Below are 8,712 nucleotides of genomic sequence, written 5' to 3'. Positions count from 1 at the left end.
GTTATTTTGGAAAAGTATTTGTCGTTATGATTCTTTGATTCATCATTAATTCTAAGCAATGCCTTAGTATAATTCTTTGATTTATCATCATCGACTATGAATACGAGATTTCATGTGAATCAAATTTGTAAATCTATGAAATCGTAGTATTTTTAAATTATTATTTATACTCCAATCAAATCTCAAAATATTCAAACCCTTTTAAATAAATTTTTTTTTTTTTTTTCCTTTCTAGTCCGGGCATATATTATTTCGTCACGTTCTACACTTGGAATAGATATTGGATACGTGCCTACACTTGGGAGCACAAAGTTCTAATTTTATAATTATAATCCCCTGTTTTACGTTAAACACTTACTCCAACCCCCTTTTATATGGTAAGGTAAAAGACTTATGGTCCAAGTCCTGATAAGAATCATTTCTCATTTGAATGGCACTCGGATGAAAAACTTGGGTAACAGATGATCCAAAGAAACAAAATTGCATTATTGCCATCGAAGACTTTGACCCGCTAATACAAAGAATTGGAGTTGAAGTATTTGCCAAAAATAAATAAATAAATAAATTAGACAAAGAAGAGGACTTGGAGTCAAGTTCATACCCAAAAACAAATAGACTTGGAATGAAGTTCATATGTGCCAGAGTACAATAGTTAATATGGTCCAACAATTCTTTCATTTGAATGACACTCGGATGAAATTTCTAAGAAGAAACTTGGCCTTAACAATGATCCAAAGAATAAATGACACTCGGATGAAATTTCTAAGAAGAAACTTGGCCTTAACGTAACTGATGATCCAAAAAAACAATATTGCATTATAGTCATCGAAGACTTTGACACGGACCTTGACAAGTGATTTAAAAATGAGAGTTATGAGGTCATGGATGAGTTACGAGGTGGACCTAGCTCACACACAAATATATATATATATATATATATATATATATATATATATATATATAATGAATAGATAATACGAAGAAGATATTCTCAACATTTGCAATTAAAATTAAATAATATATTTCAAGCGGAATTAAACAACACATGGACATACCAACTAGTCATAGAATTTTAACAACATTTGGCCTTAACTTAGCAGATGATCCAAGGAAACAAAATTACATTATGGCCATCGAAGACTATGACACTGACCTTGACCAATGATTTAAAAATGAGAGTTATGAGGTCATGGATGCGTTATGAGGTGGACCTAGTTATAACAAACAAAAAAATAAAAAATAAAAAATTATAATGAATAGAGAATATTAAGATGAGATTCTCAACATTTGCAATTAAAATTAAATAATATAATTCAAGCAGAATTAAACAACACATGGAAAATAAATTAAACAAACATGGAAAACTAGTCATAGAATTTTAACAACATAGAATAACTCAATAATATAAATTAAGAAAGAAAAACAACCACTTACAATTTCTCGAAAAAAGAAAAAAAAAAAAAAGAAAAATAATAATAATAAAATAAGTATGAAAGAATTGATCTAAATAAAAAATGCTAGGTAGTGTCCTATAATTATGTCTTCCCTACCTGTAAATATTAATAGTCTTAGTACAACTCTAAAATCCAACTCATATCCAACTTCTTCGTGCGGATTGCTCTAAAAAATGTAAAAGCCCATCTCCATGGGGAGTAAAACTCTTTGCGCCCGTTGCACCGTGCAACGGGCACATTCAATCGTTTTTTACCAAGCATGTAATACGTTACACGGATGGTCCGAATGCACTCCTTGCCACCTGCACAATGAAATTTTTCAGATATATTGCAGCACTCTACCCCTAAACCTGCCATAGTTTCAACAAGCGAAACATAGTCATCTTTCATGGATAAGTGTCGAAGTTCTAAGTCATTGCAAAAATTTAAATTCTAAAATTTTTAAACAAAAAGCTAAACACAAGACTCGCTAATACAAAGACTTGGAGTCAAGTATTTGCCAAAAAAAATAAATAAATAAGACGAAGAAGAAGACTTGGAGTCAAGTTCTTACCCAAAAACAAAAAGACTTGGAATGAAGTTAATGGGTCTCTTCATCTTCCCTTGTTGTAACGACCTAAACCGGTGGTCTGGATCACTAACCGGGTCCTTACCCGAACCTGAGGACACACTAGTGGTAAAATAGTCATTTTACATTGTGAGAGGATAATAAGACCTTAAATTAGTCAAATGAGGTCTAAAAAAATTATTCTAGACATTCTGTGATGATTGGTGAAGTTCTACGGTCATCGGATAAGAATCTCCAAAAGTATCATTTCCCGGTTTAAAGGAAATTCTGACACTGTCCCACTAAAATGAGCATAACTCCCAACATGAATGAAATTTTAGGATAATGTTAGTCTCATTGGAAAGCTAACTCAAAATACTTGAAAATAGACTCAAAAATGACCCCATTTGGGTTCGGAACGAAGAAGTTATGACCATCCGAAATCAAACATTCCAAACTGTCAACTGAAGAAGGCAAAACAGTGCCCTGAGGCACTTGAACCGGTTTAGTGGGGCTAAACCGGTTCAAGATGGGCAAAATGCTCATTCTTGAACCCAATTTCCCCCCTTGAATTTCAATGGGGCTGAATCGATTCAAGATGCCCAGAACCCCAAAATCGCCCCAAACAGCCTATAATTGAAGTCTTATGCTCCTTGGCACCACTTTGGTCCTTTGGTGACCTTACACAAAGCTCAAACCTGTCCCAATTCTTCCATTTGATGATAAAACTAACACAACTAAGTAGTACTAAAATCGGATAAGGCCATACACGAGTTCGATACACCATTAAAATTAAGCGAAAGCATCATACATCAAAAATATGGCCTTAAGGTCTTACATGGGTATTAAAATCATGATGAGACCACAAAATACAAATGAATGGTCTCAAGACCATTTCCAACCATGTAGATGATACAAATTGTCCCCTAATATTAATTACAACAAAAAGGGTTAATATATGTATCAAATACAAAGAAGTCCAAGTCCGCCAACAAAACTAAGCTGGTGGTGGATTGTCGTCCGCCACTTTTTTACCGTGCCCTGAAAAATGTTAAATATAATAAGGTGAGCAAATTGCTCAGTAGGTGGTGCCTAAGACACACCTTTTGTGACCTCATGAATCCAGACAAAGAATAGAGATATAGAAAATAGGATCATGCTTTACCGGGGAAAAAAAAAAAGCCCCACAAGCTCAAGTCTTGCTGAAACAACTTTGTGACATGAAATGCAATGCTATGTATGTCACTCCCCATTTTCAAAATCCAAATCCTTCTCCTTTCAAACTGTTAATATAACATGTCCGTCGATGACTTCGCAGCGACACGAGAAAAGGAATGACTAATGTCCCTAACCCTTGGTACCTCCACGGTATCATTTAGAGCCCAGATAGCTCAACCATGCTAGGGTGATTCCCCTTGTTCCCTCTAGGATATATTAACACCACGGCCCTTTTGTGACTTCGCGGCAACCGGTTTTTCATAAAATCACTTTAATCAAAACTTTTCCCTAAATTCCCTTTTTTCATTTGTTTCAAATCATTTTCCTTCATTCATGCCCCAAAATGTGTATGTATGTCTCATACTTTCCATGCCATGATAATAAAGGATTTTCATACTACACAAATAAGCATGCTATACAATAATTTCTAAGAAGATTACACATGCTATCACATAACATTTTTAGCAAGCTAATAACACAATAGGCATGATTTTCATACAAATCAACCAATACATATAATCATGAACTTTACACACCACAAATAAATCATTTTAGGGGTAATTAATACCAATTAAGCATATTATCAACAATTAACAAGGAATTGACTCACAAAGGCACAAGAAAACATGAATTAGAGACCCCTACCTCAAAAGATGCAAAAACTTCCAAATTTGTGCCCTAGATCTCAAAATTCCAAGGTTGGATAAACAAGGATTTGCTCCGATCAAATTGAAGATCTCGGCGCGCTCTTTAATTTGCCGCAAACGGCTCCCAAAAATACCATGAATTGAGGGAGAAATCAAACTTTGAAATAAAAAAATAAAAAAATAAAAAATAAATAAAAAAAGGAAAAGAAATTTGAGAGGGTGAGAGAGAAGCTTGCAGGAAGAGAGAGAGAGATAGAGAAAAAAAAAGAAAAATAAGGCTAAAATGCCTCTTGGCCTTTAAAATCAATAATGGTGGGTCCCACCTCTTTTTTTATAAAATTTACCTTTTTTATTTTTCCTATTAATTCTCACCACAAATTTATATGTGCACTAACTATAATATAGTCACATCAAGCACATTAAATAAAATGAACATGATGCAAATGGACCCAACCAAAACCCCAGCACGTAACAATTTCGATAGCGGGTCCCACACGGGACCGTCAGGCCCAAAAAATGAAAAAATGCACAAATGACAAACCTTGCATTTCAAAGAATCCTGAACTCAATGAAATGCCCAAACAACACTCAGACACAATCGGCACACTCCACAGTGTCTAGTATGCAAAACAGCAAAAGACAAAAATACCCTTACAATGACAAAAATTTAGGAAAAATGGAAAATGTCGAAAAATGAAAACATTACAATCTCCCCAACTTAAAAGGATTTCATCCCCGAAATGATACCTGTGGGAGAGAACAATGCTGGATACTTGGAGCGAACCTCCTATTCAAGCTCCCAAGTAGCCTCATCGACTCTGTGGTGCCTCCAAAAAACCTTCACTAACGGTATTGTCTTATCCCTTAACACCTTCTACTGTGTGTCAAGGATCTGAACTGGTCCCTCTTTATAGGAGACATCCTCATCAACGTCCACATCAACCCAATCCAAAACATGAGATGGATCTGGTTCATACTTTCGTAACATCGACATATGAAAAACATTATGAATTTTGTCCATCTGCGGTGGTAAAACAAGTCTGTAGGCAACCTCTCCTAAATGGTCCAAAATCTCAAACGGTTCAATGAATCGTGGTGATAACTTGCCATTCTTTTCTAACCTAATCAAACCCTTCCATGGAGAAACTCGTAGAAAAATATGATCTCCCACCTCAAAGGATAGCGGCCGTCTCCGCTTGTCCACATAGCTCTTCTGTCGGCTCTGAGCTGTGAGCAACCTCTATCTAATCAACTTAATCTTCTCAATAGTCTCGAGCACAATGTCTGGTCCTAAGGCGGCTATCTCGCCTACCTCAGTCCAACAAACAGGAGACATATATGGTCTGCCATACAACGCTTCAAATGGAGCCATCTCAATCTCGCCTGGTAACTGTTGTTGTAGGCAAAATCAATAAGTGGAAGGTGATCCTCCCAACAACCTCCCAAATCAAGCACACATGCTCGAAGCATATCTTCCGAGATCTGGAAGGTACGCTCCGACTGGCCGTCCGTCTAGGGATGGAATGTTGTACTAAGGTGCAACGATGAACCAAACGCTGCTTAAAGTCCTTCCCAGAACTTTGAAGTAAACTTGGCATCCCTATCTGAAACAATGGTTACTAGAACCTATGCAACCTAACAATCTCTTTCACATGTAGAATGCCAAGTGCCTCTGCGTCATCTGTTGCCTTAATAGGCAAAAAGTGAATTGTTTTGGTTAATCTATCAATAATGACCCATACGGCTTCATTGCCCCTCCGAGACTTTGGAAGACCCGTCACAAAATCCATAGCAATATGTTCCCATTTCCACTGCGCTACAGGCAATAGTTGCACCATACAGGCTGGTTTCTGATGTTCGGCCTTCACTTGCTTACAAGTAAGGCATCTAGCCACAAACTGTGCAACATCCTTCTTAATTCCATTATACCAATACTGACGTCTCAAATTGTGATACATTTTGGTACCACCTGGATGAACTGCAAAGTGAGAAGTATGAAATTCCCATAAGACGTCCTCTCGACAAATTGTGGGAACAACCAATAGACTTTTGAACTGTAGACCTCCATCTGCATGCAAGGTCCAATCTCTCATTGTCTCACCATTAGAGATCAAAGTGTGAATGGCATCCAAATCCAGATCCTGTCTCTGTGACTCAATCACTCGTTCAATAAGAATAGGCTGAGCCACAAGACTAAACAAGAATGCTGACTCACTGCAAATGTCATCGTCAAAGCAACATAACCCTAACTCTGCTAAGTCTTCAAGCATCTTCCACTCCGGATGGCTAATCCAGCCAAAGTTCCATGAGATTTCTGGCTTTTGGCATCAGCTACAACATTTGCCTTGCCCGGATGATACTGTAAGTCAAAATTATAATCTTCCAAGAACTCTACCCATCACCTCTATCTGTTGTTCAAGTCCTTTTGGGAGAAAAGGTACTTGAGCCTCTTGTGATTCGAGAGCACCTCGAATCTCTCACCATACAGATAGTGTCTTCAGCACTTCAAGGCAAACACAACCGCCACCAACTCTAAGTCAGGGTAGTTATACTCATGAGTCTTCAACTGTCAAGACCCATAAGCCACTACTTTACCATACTGCATCAGTACACAACCCAAACCATCATGTGAAGCGTCACAATAAATCACATAACCTAAGCCACACTTGCGTATCACCAACACTGGAGCCTTAGTCAACCTTCTCTTCAATTCTTCGAAGGAAAACTCATATGCTTCATTCCATACGAACTTGATCCCCTTTCGGGTCAATCTAGTCATAGGAGCGGCAAGACGGGAAAAATCCTTCACAAATCTACGGTAATAGCCCGCTAGACCAAGAAAACTTCGGATCTCAAAAACATTCATGGGTTGCTCCCAGTTCAAAACTACTTCAATCTTTGATAGAACCACGGACACTCCACCTTCCGAGACAGTATGCCCCAAAAACTTCACCTCTTGTAGCCAAAACTCACACTTCTTATATTTGGCATACAAGTGGTGCTCCTGCAAAATTTGCAAAACAGTGCTCAAATGGATCTTGTAATGACTCGATCATTTTCCTCACTTTCCTTTTTCGGTGATTTTCTTTTTTCGTCTTTTTCCTATTTTGTCTTTTCCCTATTCCGTCTTTTTTCCCGTTTATAATTTTTCCTTACATAACCTCACTTTTTTGTGCTCGAATTTGATTCCGGCTTTGCATGCATCCATGATATTTGATTTTCATGATATTGGTGTTTTTACTTTAGTAGAAAAGCATGCTAGTTGCTTACTTTTTCCATAAAGGGGCATGGATGCATAACTTTTGGAAATATTCTTGATTTTTGGAGTTTTAGTGTAATTATGTAAAGTAATTATTTTTCGTCATAGGGACCTTTTTGTAATTTAATTTGGAAGATATTTTGAAAAATGATTTTTTGCAATTTTTGGAAAATGTGATAAGTGTCACATTCTCATGGTGCCACTTGTTGGCATTGGGGTGGAGTGACTTGGAAGTATGATCTCTTGACATTTGGAGGGTGGAGATTCACCTACTTGTTGGTCTAGGATAGGTGCACTTGTTGACTTGAATAATTGACAAGTGTAGGCTTAGGATTAAGTCTTGGAAGGAGCCATGGATTAGTGACAAGTGTAGGCATCAAATTAAGTCTTGCATTGTGTGTGTGTGTGAGGTAGTGTAAAAGCATAGAGTGAGTGGAGGAATACTAGATCCTCCACTCACCATATTTCATATTATCTTCTTCACTCTCATTACTCTCAAGAACCCTAACCTAGCCACCATAGGAGAAAAGCTTGGTTAATAACTTATTTATTCATTTTGGCTTCCTTCCACTTACTTTAGACCATAAACCTTGACAGACAAAAGTTTCCTCTTGTTCTCCTCTTCAAAACCCTAAACTTGTTTTCCATTTTTAAGCTTGGTTGCTTAGATTATAGAGATTCAATTCTCTATTGAGGTAGGGGTAGTAGTATGTTTATATTTTAAATATTTTATAATCCTTTGGGTTTAATATATATTGTGTACAGACTTTTAATATGATAGTCATGCATATTATAGGAAATCCTTATGATTGACTTAGAGTTTATTGATTTAAGCATGCATGTTGTGTATGTATCTTGTATAGGATTATTAATGTTGTATAGAATTCTTATTGATTTGAATTAGTATGCTATTATGATGATAATTCTACATTTTAGTTGATTACTATTGGTAATTGTAATTATTTTAGAAGCTTAATGCTATAATATTGTAATCTAGTATGTAAAGCTTATTGTTGAGGCATGATTCAAATTGATAAGTTGGTGGTATTGTATTACACATTATATCATGTTAAAGACTTGTCATTCATTATGTCATTCTAGATTTGAAACCCTAAGACATGATTTGTGTGGTTTCAAAATACTTGTGCCTGGAAGGTGGTATATATACCTTAATTATAGTCACTACAATAGTTATGGCTTTTACCAACACTCCAAAACGCTGGTAAAAGTCCCAAAAAATGCTAGTAATTCAATTACCAGCATTTTACCAGCACTTTTGAAAAAGCGCGAGTAAATCAAGCGTCGATAGGCTTTACCAGCGCTTTTTCAAAAACGCTGGTGATGACCCTTTACCAACGCTTTTTGAGAAGCGTTGGTATAAGGTATTTACCAGCGCTTTTTTAATAAACGCTGGTATAGGGTCTTTACCAGCGCTTTTTTAAGAAGCACTGGTAAAAGGTCATTTTATTTATTTATTATTTTTTTTTTTTCCCTCTTTGGCAGCGCTTCTTTAGGCACATTTTTATTTTTTATTTTTTGCCCTTTATTGTTTTTGAAAAATGTCTTGGTTATGTCTTAGTTATGTCA

This window comes from Cornus florida, unplaced genomic scaffold (genome assembly GCF_030987335.1).
Source record: "Cornus florida cultivar Cherokee Brave unplaced genomic scaffold, ASM3098733v1 CherokeeBrave_3.0.0_Hap2_Chr02, whole genome shotgun sequence".
Classification (NCBI taxonomy): Eukaryota; Viridiplantae; Streptophyta; class Magnoliopsida; order Cornales; family Cornaceae; genus Cornus; species Cornus florida.
This window is presented reverse-complemented; position numbering follows the sequence as displayed.